This window comes from Anabrus simplex, chromosome 3 (genome assembly GCF_040414725.1).
Source record: "Anabrus simplex isolate iqAnaSimp1 chromosome 3, ASM4041472v1, whole genome shotgun sequence".
In the NCBI taxonomy this organism is placed as follows: Eukaryota; Metazoa; Arthropoda; class Insecta; order Orthoptera; family Tettigoniidae; genus Anabrus; species Anabrus simplex.
In genome coordinates, this window is record NC_090267.1 from 68797145 (window position 1) to 68812841 (window position 15697).

General features: G+C 38.8%; 1 protein-coding gene across 1 annotated transcript in view; it reads right to left on the reverse strand.

Moving 5' to 3' along the window:
* LOC136867011 (general transcription factor 3C polypeptide 6) overlaps positions 1–15697 on the reverse strand; it is a 30321-nt gene that overhangs the window by 14154 nt on the left and 470 nt on the right. The window lies entirely within an intron of this gene.

The window sequence follows — 15697 nt, forward strand, 5'->3', positions numbered from 1 at the left end:
GTTGTAGGGAGGTACATTCAGGGAAATGGGGTGGCCTAGCGAGTAGTGATAAGGGTACAGGGAACTAGAAGTCGAGTAGGGATGACATAAAAATGTTAGTGCTCAATTGTAGAAGTATTGTAAAGAAAGGTACAGAATTAAGTAATTTAATAGATATATACGATGCAGAAATATTCTCACAGAACTGGAGTGTGTATCGTAGAGATAGGAACGGTAGGAGGGGGAGTATTCATTCTGGTGAAAGAAGAATTTGTAAGATACAAAAAAGTTAAAAGATGACAAACTGCCAAGTAGAATGATGGTATGTTTGTCAAGTATCTTTGAGAGGATATCTTCTAGCTCCTCCCAGAATGTGTCTGTTCCTTCCGGGTCCTTCTTATTCGCCTAATTGATCGGCGCATGTATGTTCACCATTGTGCAAACTCTATTTGTACACCAAGAAAGAGTAGAGACTCGGCTGTTAGGGGAGGTGAAGTCCACAATCAAATCCAAAATCTTGCTGTTGACAATAAATCTTGTGCCTAAGTGTGGGATGGTTTTTACTACATGTTTACCGTCTTGCATCTGAAGATTCTATAACCTTGTGACTCGAAGCAATGTTCGTCCGTGAATCTTGTTACCTGAATTGCAGCAATCAATATCTGATATTGGGACAAGGCATCAGTGACCTGTTTCAGTTTGCTGGTCTTGAGAAAGGAGTTTGCACTGAAAGTAACAAAAAAGTTCCAGCGTTTGTGTCTGATCATTCCTGTAGTCTCCGATGTCTCCATGCATGTCGGCGCAGGCTCCCCAGAATCCAAAGGCCTGCATGCTTCACTGTAGGTGACGTTGGATTGGTTACCACCTGGGGTAGTAGCTTATGCTAAACTTTCCTCGATGCTTTGGACAGTTGAAAAACTGTAGATTGGGGTCAGTGATATTTCACACTGACCAAAATACTACCAAGGTTGAGAGCCTTGGAGGGCATCATGATGTTTTCTGGCTAAGAGTAGGCATTTCTTCCTACTCTAAATAGGTATGGTTTTCCCACCAATACTCGGATGGCTGATTGCAGTGGTTACCCACTGGGCTACGCGGTCGCCACATCCCTACGCCTATGAACTTGTAGTTTATTATTATTATTATTATTATTATTATTATTATTATTATTATTTTAAAAAGGTGATTATTTAAATTTCAAAATTTAAATCTGGTGTGGAAATTTAGTTTTGCTTGGCCTATATATGTGATGTCACAGTTTGGTACTTGACATTTCAGTTCATTCAGACTGAGCTACCATTGTTATAGTCTTCTTCTTCTTCTTCTTCTTCTTCTTCTTCTTCTTCTTCTTATTATTATTATTATTATTATTATTATTATTATTATTATTATTATTATTATTATTATTATTATTATTATTATTATTATTATCATCATAAGTTAAATTGTTTTTGAAAACTATTTAGGGGTTGCCTAATGAAATTTTAATGGGCTGGTTAGTTTATATAACTTACAAGTTTTTCCAGTCTATCATAACACAAAATATAACACTTAGAATATAACACACCTGTAAAATAATGTATTAGTAACAGAATGACATGTTTTGTTCTTCAGAAACATCCTCAGATCCTATCAAATCACCGTCCGGCTCCATGGCTAAATATTTAGGAAGCTGGGTTTGGTTCTAGGGAGCCCGGGGCTTGATTCCCAGTCGGGCTGGTTATTTTAACTTTCATTAGTTAATTCCTATGGCTCGGAGCTGGGTGTTTGAGATGTTTTCAACATTAGATTTCATCTTAGATAGGGCTTCATCCTCACAGACGCGCAAGTCGCCTATATGGTGTCAAATATACATGTGTATAATATTGTTTATGTTGTGTAAACTTGTCAATATTTGTGAATGGGTAATATTATGAAGATGTGTGACAAATAATATGAATGTTGAAGTCCGTTAATGACACTTCAGTAGATTTGTGAAAGTTTTCTGTATTTAACTTAAAATCAGCTCTGAGTTCACATCCATTATCTCCAGCACCTGAGCCTAGATTGATTTCAAGTCACTGGCCTCGACTGCGGCTTGCTAACACAAACACGTCTGTAGCAGAAGGCGGAGCAGGGGACAACTCTGTTCAGCAGAGATGACGAACTGCTATGTGGTTATAGTCTACTTGTCTTTACGTGTATTCAAAAATGAATGCATGATGCTACTTTTTGAAAGAAACTGATATGCAGCAATAAATAAAGTGTATTTTGTATGATTTTTCTTCAGCGACAAAATAATAGCCTACAAAACGGTCTCAAGTGGTAAGCCATTGACTATATTCACAAAATTTAGTACAGATAGGTTTTATCAAAATTTGAATAAATTTAGTAGTGGGGGTAGGAATTTTTAGGTGTGTGGTCATTGAGGTTGGCTTGTTTGGATTTTTTTGCAATGTGTATTTCTATTGCCTTCTTTGTGTTTAATGATTTCCTTTCATTTTTGATGTGTAAAATTTTAAGATCTGTGTTGATGTATATGAAATGGTGGTAGTTATCATATAAATATTTTCTAAAGACTGAACGCTGATTGTATCTAACAGCAATTTTATGTTCTTTGTATCTGGTGTGGAAGTTGTGTTTTGTTTGACCTATATATGTAGTGATGCAGTTTGGTTCTTGACATTTGAGGAAAGGTTTTCTTTGTTTAGGATGCATCTGCTGATGTGCCTCTGTAGTATGTTGCTTGATCCTAGCTTTTGGCAAAATGTTAGCTATCTTTTGTGTGTTCTTGTTCACATAATTGAGGAACATGTATCTGTTTTCAGGTGTAGTTTTTCTTTGTTTCCTTAATAATCAACCTACTGTGTCAGATGGGTGGTTGTTGTGGCTGTTTTCTTTCACGATTTGTTTCAAATACACACAAGGAAACAAGAAGAAATGTAAATTTATCATCATTGTATCTTTCCCTTTTATGTATTTATCCATTTTTCTCCTAATCCTACACCTCTGACATGGAAGTTGATGATCTCTCAAAATGGCTCCTCAATGAGTGTTTAAGCCCTCACTCCCAATGAAGATGTGAAGCAGAGATGAGCTTGTCAGGGGCTTCAGAAGAAATGGATGTAGAAGAACTGTGAGGGATAAGGAGAGCTCATCTATTCAAAGATGGCAACGTTATGGATTGTGGAGATTATCCTTTATCCCTTTGAGTTTTCATGTTTGTCCTTGTCTCCTCTTTCTGTTGCTTCTTCTTCCCACACTGATCTGACATTGTGTTTATCCTATTCACGTTTCTGTCTTTATACCGTATATGATTTGATGGTAAAATTTTACTATATTTCATTATAATGTTATTTAACATGATGCATATCTTAACCTGGTATTGCTTGTACAGGGGAGATGTGTTCATTCATATTGCCCATAAGTTCAGCATTCTCCGAAATCAATACACATAGATTTCATCACCAACCCATGCAGAAGAAAAATTCTATATTTACAACACAGCTTCCACACAAAACCAATATCAATAACCAACAGAGCTAATGAATAAACTACTGTCTTAGGATACTTAATTGATGTTTTGGCCACTGTCGAATGTAGAATGCACTGCTGTCACTCCAAGCCATACTCCATTAATTTATCTTTTCATCATTTTGTGAATGTAGAACGCGTTGCTGTCGCCCTAAGGGATGAGCCTTCACGGTCTTAACCTGGACGCTTTTGCCTCCAGACCCCAATTTGCTTGCCCCATCCCAATGGTCTTGTAACTAGCCGGACCTAACCAATCCAGACAAATTGTTTTTGTCACTATCCAGACCTAACCAATCCAAACCAATGGTCTTGTCACTAGTCAGACCTAACCAATCCAGATCAATAATTTTGTCATTAGCCAGGCCTAACAATCCAGACCAATGGTCTTGTCACTACTTCCTCAGTTGGTAGCCTTGAATAGTGCGCTGTCACATCATCCAAAAAAAATAAACAGAAGACAGACAGATGCGTGTGCATCCTGCAGGTATTAATCTTGAGGGCTGGATAGTAATGTTTTGTCGTCTTTGTTCCTCTCCAATATTTATACCAGACAAAGTGTTTGCAGACATTTTGGAAAAGAGTTTGTGATCATTATTATAGATAAAGATAGATTATCATCATCATCATCATCATTTTACAGTTCCAGTTTCCTGGGTACTGTTGGCGAGCCTCTTCCATTCTGTCTTATTGTGATACGATCTGCTGTTAATGACGTCTTCCAGTGTCCTTCCCCGATCTGCAATGTCCATCTTTACTACGATGTCCATCCAGTGGGTTCTTGGTCTTCCCACCATCCGTTTCCCTGCCACATGTCTCTCCAAGTTAACATATGCTGTCCTAGTTGGCTCCATCCTCATTACATGCCCAAACCACCTCAGTCTGGACATGCTGACCCAATCTAACAATGATGTAACAATCCCAGCTTCCTTACTAAGTACATCATTCCTCAACTTGTCCAGTTTGGTTTTTTGAATTGTGGACCTAAGGAACTTCATCTTGGATGCCTGCAACCTCAATGAGTCTTTCTTAGTGAGGGTGCAGGTTTCAATACCATAGGTTAAGATTGGTATGAAGTACTGATTGAACATCACCAGCTTTGATTCTGTTGGTACTTTGAGATCCCAGAGGAATGTTCCTACTTGTTGGTAAAAGTGAAAGCTCTTCTGCACTCTATTTGCCACTTCCTTTGTGGCTAGTGTATCTCAAGATATTACACTGCCGAGGTAAGTAAAGCTTTCCACACTTTCTAGTGGATGGTTTCCTAGCATGATGCTAAAATTAAGATAGATAAAAATCATAAAAATCACATTACATAAAGCAACATTTCTCAACCATCATGCCTTGGCATTAATATTTTTCCTGGAACTTGTCATATTAATTTTTTCTAAGCATTCTTTATGAAGAAATATTTTTAGAGGAATAATTTTTGTGCTGTTACAGAACACAGCAGACCTAGGTCATATCTGAACTATAAATTCTAAAATCTACAGTAACTAACATCTGTGTAGCAAATGTCAGATATCGTACCACTTACTTTTGTTAGGAGAGGCTACCAAAAGTACCAGCACATTTGTCATGCCTGCTTGGTGGCCAAGATCGTTAAAGATTCAAATCTATATGGTCTGACAGCATGGCTAGCCGATTCGAGTCCTGTTGATCGAAAAAACTTCCACCATCAGGGTGTTGGCAGAAGGGTAGGAGAGGGGGTGATAAACAATTTGTAGCATGGCCAACTCGTCTGGTGAACAGATCCTATTGCAAACTTATTGCATATGATGAGACTAATATCCTACTGTGTAAAGAATTTAAGAAGTGGTGATAGTGTTGGTGGTCAGAGAAAAACATAGACTACTTCCAACCCTTTGATGAATGTAGACAGCAGCAAAAATAGAGGAAAGACCAGGAAGGCCATGAAAATGAGATATTCCCTAGGCCTTGCAAACTAATACCGTCAACATCGGTAGATAACAAGAGTAGATCAAAAAGGTCATATAGGAGAACTGAAAGTGAGGATCTAGGCACAAGTAAGTGGAAGAAATGCCAGTCTGAGCTAGGAGCCCTGTGGTTGCCAGTTCATCATCGTCATTATTATTATTATGATACTCCCCCTATGTTGGGCCCCATTAAAGCCCCCCTTTTCAGTTGCCTCTTATGACACGCAGGAGTCAGTCCGTCCGTCCGTCCGTCCGTCCGTCCATCCGTCCATCCATCCATCCACACTCACTCACTCACTCACTCACTCACTCACTCACTACTGATCTGCATTTAGGGCAGTTGCCCAGGTGGCAGATTCCCTATCTGTTGTTTTCCTAGCCTTTTCTTAAATGATTTCAAAGAAATTGCAAATTTATTGAACATCTCCCTTGGTAAGTTATTCCAGTCCCTAACTCCCCTTCCTATAAATGAATATTTGCCCCAATTTGTCCTCATAAATTCCAACTTTATCTTCATATTGTGATCTTTCCTACTTTTAAAGACAGCACTCAAACTTTTTCGTCTACTGATGTCCTCCCATACCATCTCTCTACTGACAGCTCGGAACATACCACTTACAGAGACTTACAATAACTGAAAATCTTCCACCTTTTTGATACTTTTTATTTGCTTTTTAGCAAATTAATTAATTATAAACAGTACATGTTTCGTTCTTATTTGAGAACATCTTCAGCTGTTGTATAGCTTAGGTGAATCACTGAGTTTTTGAGTACATTATTTTCAAGTAGGCCTACCTTGTTCCTCTTAAAAACTATTTGAATATAAATTGAATTAAAATGATATTAAAAATCTATATGTTTATTTAGACAAAAAAGTAATTAGGACAATAACCTGAATGATATAACTGACAATAGGAACCCTATATTTGAAGGGATATTATCAAATCTTGAAAACTTAGGCAAAATAAACAACACACACAATAAAAGGATGAATAAGAACGAGCCTCCGCCATTTTGTACATCCACTCCCTCTACCCTTTCTAAAGACGAAGCCGTGACAGTAAGCGACACGCCTCCTCCCCTCTCCACAGCCTTGCCTCCCCGGAAGGTGGAGCAAACATCGGAACACACACATCATTATTATACAAGACGTAAAGCAGCTTCAAACGTAGCTCCTCCAGGGTCACGGTAGAATTGGAGTTTAACAACAGTAAGGTATGGAACCATTTTATACACTAAGTTACTTTGTAAAGACACGTGTTTTCATTATAAAAGCAAATCCCTATTTCCCTCATTTCATTTCAGAAATTGAGATGAAGCTCCCTTCTCAATTAGTGAACGGCAATCAGCTTCAAAGTTCCGCATTAAACTCAATTTAAGACACATCAAGTAAGCTCAAAATAAATAACAGCCAACCTGGAAGAAGTGAAAGAAGTGAACATTCAACAATATTTAGAACAGTGTCAAGGAATCGTACTTTTAAAAAAAAATCTTTTAACTGGAAGGCAAACAGATATTTTGTAGTGTAACAGAGTATGCAACTTTTAACAACAACTATTCAAATGAATAGATATAGTTTTTTAAGTGGGCTAACTATGTATTCATCCTGTCTCATTTCACCAACCCATTAACCACCACATTGTTTTAATATCATTTCAATTCAATTTATATTTAAATAGTTTTAAGAGGAACAAGGTACCTGAAAATAATGTACTCAAAAACTCAGTGATTCACCTAAGCTATACAACAGCTGAAGATGTTCTCAAATAAGAATGAAACATGTACTGTTTATAATTAATTAATTAAATAATTAATTTTCTAAAAAGCAAATAAAAAGTATCAAAAAGGTGGAAGATTTTCAATTATTGTAAGTCTCTGTGTTTAGAATTTGATACGGAAAATGAAGCTAATTACTTGCAAACATACCACTTAGTCGAGCAGCTCTTCTCCTTCTCCCAAGTCTTCCCAGCCCAAAATTCGCAACATTTTTGTAACGCTACTCTTTTGTCAGAAATCGCCCAGAACAAATCAACCTGCGTTTCTTTGGATTTTTTCCAGTTCCTGAATCAAGTAATACTGGTGAGGTTCCCATACACTGGAACCATGCTCTCTCCTTTACATCCTTACTACAACCCCTACATACCCTCATAACCATGTGCAGAGATCTGTACCCTTTATTTACAATCATATTAATGTGATTACCCCAATGAAGATCTTTCCTTATATTAATACCTAGATATTTACAATGATACACAAAGGGAACTTTCACCCCATCAACGCAGTAATTAAAACTGAGAGGACTTTTCCTATTTGTGAAACTCACAACCTGACTTTTATCCCCATTTATCATCATACCATTGCCTACTGTCCATCTCACAACATTATCGAGGTCATTTTGCAGTTGCTCACAATCTTGTAACTTATTTATTACTCTGTAGAGAATAACATCATCTGCAAAAAGCTTTATCTCTGATTCCACTTCTTTACACATATCATTGATATATATATATAAGAAAACATAACGGTCCAATAATACTGCCTTGAGGCATTCCCCTCTTAATTTTTACAGGGACAGATATAGCTTCACCTACTCTAATTCTCCGAGTTCTATTTTCTACACACAGAGCCACCCATTCGGTCACTCTTTTGTCAAGTCCAATTGCACCCTTGCACTCATTTTTGCCAGTAGTCTCCCATGATCTACCCTATCAAATGCCTTAGACAGGTCAATTGCGATACAGTCCAACTGACCTGCTGAATCCAGGATATCTGCTATATCTTGCTGCAATCCTACAAGTTGGGCTTCAGTGGAATAACCTTTCCTAAACCCAAACTGCCTTCTATCAAACCATTTATTAATTTTGCAAACATGTGTTATATAATCAGAAAGAATGCTTTCCCAAAGCTTACATGCTATGCATGTCAAACTGACTGGCCTGTAATTTTCAGCTTTATGTCTATCACCCCTTCCTTTATATACAGCGGCTACTATAGCAACTACCCATTCATTTGGCAAAACTCCTTCAAGCAAACAATAATCAAACAAGTATTTCAGATATGGTACTATATCCCAACCCATTGTCTTTAGCATATCCCCCAAAACCTTATCAATTCAAGCTGCTTTTCTGGTTTTTAACTTTTGTATCTTACTGTAAATGTCATTGCTGTCATAAGTAAATTTCAATACTTCTTTAGTATTAGTCACCCCCTCTATCTGGACATTATCATTGTATCCAACAATCTTTACATACTGCTGAGTGAATACTTCTGCCTTTTGAAGATCCTCGCGACCGGGCGAGTTGGCCGTGCGTGTAGAGGCGCGCGGCTGTGAGCTTGCATCCGGGAGATAGTAGGTTCGAATCCCACTATCGGCAGCCCTGAAGATGGTTTTCCGTGGTTTCCCATTTTCACACCAGGCAAATGCTGGGGCTGTACCTTAATGAAGGCCACGGCCGCTTCCTTCCAATTCCTAGGCCTTTCCTATCCCATCGTCGCCATAAGACCTATCTGTGTCGGTGCGACGTAAAGCCCCTAGCAAAAAAAAAAAAAAAAAAAAAAAAAAAAAAAAAGATCCTCGCATACACACTCCCCTTGTTCATTAATGATTGCTGGAATGACCTTCTTGGAACCTGTTTCTGCCTTGAAGTACCTATACATACTCTTCCATTTTTCACTAAAATTTGTATGGCCGCCAATTATGCTTGCCATCATGATATCCTTAGCTGACTTCTTTACTAGATTCAATTTCCTAGTAAGTTCCTTAATTTCTCCTTACTTCCACAGCCATTTCTAACTGTTTCTTTCCAACCTGAACCTCCTTCTTAGTCTCTTTATTTCTCTACTATAATAAGGTGGGTCTTTACCATTCCTTACCACCTTTAAAGGTAAAAACCAGTTTTCACATTCCTCAACAATTGCTTTAAACCCATCCCAGAATCTGTTTACATTTTAATTTACCGTTTTCCACTGATCATAGTTACTTATTAAAAACTCCCTCGTGCCTGTTTTATCAGCCATATGGTACTGCCTAATAGTCCTAATTTTGATATCTTCCCTTCTTTCACATTTATTTTTAATTACCACAAAAACACCTTCATGATCACTAATACCATCAATTAGTTTGGTTTCTCTATAGAGCTCATCTGGTTTTACCAGCACCACATCCAGAATATTCTTCCCTCTAGTTTGTTCCATTACCTTCTGAATCAGGCGCCCTTCCCATATTAATTTGCCATTTGTTGGTCATGCTTCCTGTCGTTCACACTACCTTCCCAATTGACATTTGGTAAATTGAGATCACCCGCTACAATCACGTTCATTTCCTTATCGTTTCACACGTAGCTGATTACAGTAGAAGTCCGCTATAGCGAGTACAGCATATAACGAGAACTAGCGACGACATTTTTCTGTCCCTTCAAAATTCCTATATTAAACTGTGTATCGTCCTTCGGTTACAGCGAGAACCCTATCACTGGCGCATCCGTTATTACGAGCGATTAAGCGCGCGCGATTTTTTCGTTACCGATATTTATGCACTCCAGCGATGATATTGTATGCGAACGATTACCTTCGGCATCGTTTCCGCGCTATGTGTACTAGCGATTTCTCTCGTCGACATTCGAAGGTAATGTCGGAGTCGATTAGTAATATCCGTCGACAGCTGTTCCGTAAAGAAAATTCGAAATGTAAGAGAACATATTTTCGTAATAAATGCGTAAATAACGTGTCCGATAACACTTGTTAACTCGTTAAAAATTAAGGCTGAATACTGCAATTAAATAAGAATGGGATACACCTCGAGATATGGCAGAGTGCTTAATTGATTTCAGAGGTTAGTTTACATTTTGTCGCGTCTGGTTAAATTACTGAAAGGCTATTATGAAAATTTATAGCGAGAATGGTATAATTTCTCTACTGGCGCTTGAAGCGTGTTTTCATCATACGTATAGTACGGTTAAGTTAGGATACGTGACGCTGTTTGAATAAGAAAACTGAAACGTTGGCAACAAAATGCGATCGATCATCTTCGATACGGTATAGTTTTCTCACTTTGTGCATTTGCGAACTCTCTCGTTGACATTCTAAGGCGATGTTGGAGTTGATTAGTAATACCCAACGACTGCTGTTCTCTAAAGAAAATTCGAAATGAAAGAGGATAACACGTTTTTGTAATAAATGCGTAAATAACGCGGCCGATAGCAGTTGTTAACTCGTTAAAAATAAAGACTGAAGTAAACGATATCTTAATTTTAATGTTATATACGGAAATTAAGTAAGAATGCGATACACTTCAAGATATGGCAGAGTACATCACAGATTTCAGAGGATATTTCATATCTTCTCGCGTCTACTTACGGCTATTTACATGTAAATTTTTCGCGAGGAGGTTATTTCTCTACATGCGTTTCAAATATGTTTTCATGATAGGCTACACGGTTAGGTTAGGTGACGCTGTTTGAAGAAGAAAGCTGAGGTGTTTGCCACAGAAATCTCTGGAGTGATGCCGTATTTCTCCGAATCCAAGACTTTTTTTTTCTCAGAATCTCATGCGAAAACTCGAGGGTTGCTGCATTCGCGGCCTAACAGTGAGTTAATGGATACTACTGGCAACTACCGCGGTAACCACGCTGCTTCTTTTCACACGCGCACAGAACTCGTTGACAGTAAACGACCGCCTCTTTACTACACTTCGCTAGCCGCGACAACCGGTTGTACAGTGCCTGTGTGTTTCTCAAATCTGCAGAATGGCATCAAAACATGCGAATTCTTAGAAAAGCCATGGCTACTCAGTGGCAGTCATAACGCGTCTACCTGTATTGTACTTGACGCTTAGTAAAATTAAGGTTTATAGACAGCAGGAATATTTTCGTGATGGATAGTCGTATTGTAAAGATGCGTGGAAAAGGTAGTGCCGGCAAATTTTCAACGGGTTCTAGTCGATATTATGCCAATTTTAAGTTAATGTTTATTAAACACTCGGAAATGTAGAATAATTGTACAGCCACAAGAAAATACGGCATAGGCCTAACTAAAGCCAATATTTGGCATTAGCGTGAAGACAAAGAGCTAAAAAATGCGTACTGTACAAAAAATGCATTCAGCGGTCCGCAACAAGGAAGCTTTAAAGAAGTCTAAGATTAAATTGTGAGGTATGTGCACGAAAAACGCAAGGGCGGAATGGCCATACCGTAGCGCAATAAACTCGTTCGTTGACTTTCAACGTTCGCGATTAGGCCTATACATCGCTAGCCGCTGAATTTGGCCGAACCCGACAAACGAGACGTGCGTGTAGCGGTAGCCGGTTACATCTGACGCTGCGTAAAAGTAAAAGTTTTATAGACAGCAAGAATAACTTTCTGATTGATCGTTGTATTGTAGAGACGCATGGAATAGGTATTGCCAGAAAATTTTCAACGAGTTCCGTCTTATGATGCCAATGTTAAGTTAATGGTCCCTAAACCCGCGGAAATTAAGAATAATTGTGCAGCCGCAAAAAAAAAAAAAAACCAAAAAAAAAAAAACGGCGTGATGAAAGTCAATGTTCGGCGTCTAAAAATGCGCAGGCCTACTGTACAACAAGGCATTCATATGATTTTACAAACTTCTTTTTGAGCCTGTTTTAAATTTTTTGAAGGAAAAAATGGGGTTCATCTTGAATTCGGAGAAATACGGTACTATATTTTTTTCAGAATGAAATTAAACATACACTTTCCCGTAGTATCGGATAACGAAAAATAACAAACAAGTAAGCCGTAGTGTGGATATCATTTGCGGAAACGCAAGTTTTAAACAAACTGATTGCCGTTTCATACCGATTTTAAAGTGCATGAAAGGTTTTCCGACTTTCTTTTTTTTTTTTTTTTGCTAGTTGTTTTACGTCGCACCGACACAGATAGGTCTTACGGCGACGATGGGGCACGAAAGGGCTAGGAGTGGGAAGGAAGCGGCCGTGGCCTGAATTAAGGTATAGCCCCAGCATTTGCCTGGTGTGAAAATGGGAAACCACGGAAAACCATTTTCAGGGCCGCCGACAGTGGGGTTCGAACCTACTATCTCCCGAATACTGGATACTGGCCACACTTAAGCGACTGCAGCTATCGAGCTCGGTTTTTCCGACTTTCATACAAAAATCGGATATAACGACAATCCGTTATAGCGAGTAAAATTTTCGCTGTTATGAATTCTCGCTATAACGGACTTCTACTGTATCTTATCAAATAATTCTGAATCAGCATCTGTGCTACCCTTTCCTGTTCTGTACACTCCAAAGACATCAAGTTGCCTATTATCTTTAGAGATGAGCCTTACCCCTAGAATTTCGTGTTTGTCATCTTTAACTTTTTCTTTAACTTCTTCTTTCACCAGAATTAATACTCCCCCTCCTACCATTCATATCCTATCTCTACGATACACCCTCCAGTTCTGTGAGAAAATTTCTGCATCCATTATATCATTTCTCAGCCATGATTCAACTCCTATTACAATATCTGGTAAGTATATATCTATTAAATTACTTAATTCTATTCCTTTCTTTACAATACTTCTACAGTTGAACACTAACATTATATCATCCCTACTTGATTTCCAGTTCCCTGTTCCCTTAATACCGCTCCCTAGGCCACCCTGTTTCCCTGAATGTATCTCCCTATAACCCTTCTAAACAAATTTCGTAACTTATATGTACCACTGCGGTTTACGTGAAGGCCATCTGAGCGCAGATCCCTATCTCCTACCCACCCATTAGGATCTAGAAATCTAACTCCCAGTTTCCCACATACACACTCCATAGTCTCATTTAAATCCCCAATCACCTTTCAGTCAGTATCCCTCCTATACAATATTCCACTGATAACAATATACGCTTCCTTAAACTTCACCTGTGCTGCATTTACCAGGTCCCACACATCCCCAACTATGTTGGTACTTATACCTGCTTGTCTTACGTTGTTAGTACCAACGTGAAACACTACCACCTTCTCCTTTCCCTCCTCCTTCTCTTCTACTTTCGTCAACATCTGCCTTAACCTAATTGCTGGATAACACTCTACCCTGGTACCCTTTCCTCCACAAACTTTCCCGATGTCTAACGATCGAATCCCCCATGACCAGAGCCTCAACCCTACCCACCTCATTTGATCCCCTCCCCTCCTGGTCAGTCCTATCTTTCCTGACAGCTGTAGAAGCTACTTCCTCCTCCCTTTTCTCCATCCGATGACCCTGTTCCACCTGTCTTTTCCTATCCACTACTCCACATTTCCCTTTCCTACCTCTTCCCTTTCTCCTACTTCCACATTTCTCAGCAACAGTTCCCTGTTCCTCATCTTCCCTCAGTTGTTCTACCTGCATTGACTCGTACCGATTTCTCACCGACACCTGTCTTCAATTCTGATCCTGAATGGAGCCCTTAGCCTGCAATCTCCTTCTTCTTAAAACATTAGACCAGTATTCGGGAGATAGTGAGTTCGAACCCCACTGTCGGAACCCTGAAGATGGTTTTCCGTGGTTTCCCATTTTCACACCAGGCAAATGCTGGGGCTGTACCTTAGTTAAGGCCACGGATGCTTCCTTCCCATTCCTAGGCCTTCCCTGTCCCATCGTCGCCATAAGACTTATCTGTGTCGGTGTGACGTAAAGCAAATAGCAAAAAACATTAGACCATCTATCTTCTACAATTTCCCCCTTTCTTTCCCATCCCTCTATTACACCTACTGTATCCTGTACATTGTTTGAGGGAGGCCTACTTTCCTTCCTGTCCTCTGAGAGAATCCTAATGATCTCTCTCAAGCTCTCCAACTCCTCCCTCATACTCCGTAATGCCTGGCCTACACCCACAGTTCCTACACTCGTACACCTTAGCCATTCTTTACTAAATAATGAAAAGAAAAGGAAAAATAAGATAATTTTTTTTGTGCAAAATAAAAATGAAAGGAAAGAAATACTGTCTAAGTTAGTTCACAAAGATCACATGACAATAAGTTAATTAATATAGGCTATTACTACACTACACAGCGATGACAAAACAGGGTGTTCAAAAACTGCATACCAAGCTGATATTTGTGGACATTTGAACATTCTTAAAGCTACTATACAGTGAAATTAAGAGAATATCCTTTCATCAAGTGACAATAATAAAATTTGTAAAGAGGGAATTGTTTCCTCTCACAAATGATATTAATTCCAGTCAAATCTTAGAACATCATTGAGTTCTGGAAGACGAACTGCCTTCAATGTGAATGAATGTTACTGAATTTGCAATTCCTTTGCCATTACAACTAAAAACGCTAAACACCTACCATTAGCGGAGGCAGAAAAGTTGGCTGAACTTCAGGCTGATCGAACACTGAAATTCAATTTTAAGAAAGCAACACCACTTCATCTCTGGATTTCAGAAAACAGGGAGTTCTTAGTGCCATCAGAACATGCTCTATATATACTCGTTCAGTTTTCAACAACGTATCTGGAAGGTATTCAGAGTAGATACGGTATATTAAAAAAAAAAAAAAAAAAAAAAAAAAAAAAAAAAAAAAAAGCATTTATGAATGAATGTTCAAGTCCCTACGTATAATAATAAATAAAATGGCAATATTTGAGGAAGGAGTGGGGGGAGGGGGTAGGTTAGTCTGTCTGTGTCAGATTTCCAATGTGCACATTCCTCTGCCACAACTGACCAATGCAAAGGCCCAAGATCATGTAAGGCGGCTAAATCACAACCCCAAATCATATCACTATACATAAATATTCCTCTACAAAAGGATTTACCAAAGAAGGAAAGAAAAATTACAAAATAATATTCCTCTGCTAGTTGCATTACGTAGCACTAACACAGATAGGTCTTTGGGTGACAATGGAATAGGGAAGGACTAGGGCTGGGAAGGAAGCAGCCGTGGCCTTAACTAAGGTACAGCCCCAGCATTTGCCTGGTGTGAAAATGGGAAACCACGGAAAACCATCTTCAGGGCTGCCGACAATGGGGTTCGAACCCACTATCTCCCGGATGCAAGTTCACAGCTCCACGCCCCTAACCGCACGGTCAATTTGTCTGGTAAATATTCCTCAGAGACACTTCTCTTGCTAAGGGAATACTTTTGTAGTTATACAAAGCTAAAACAGCAAAAATTTGAAAATACAGTTGTGTTGCATGTCATCTGTATGGCATGCTTGCCAACTTTTGATTGATTCAACTTGGTGAAATAATTAGCACAAAAGTTTCATTCATTAATGGAAATGAGTTTACAGGTTTCTTTTTCTTCCCAAAGTTTGAGCCAAAGTAA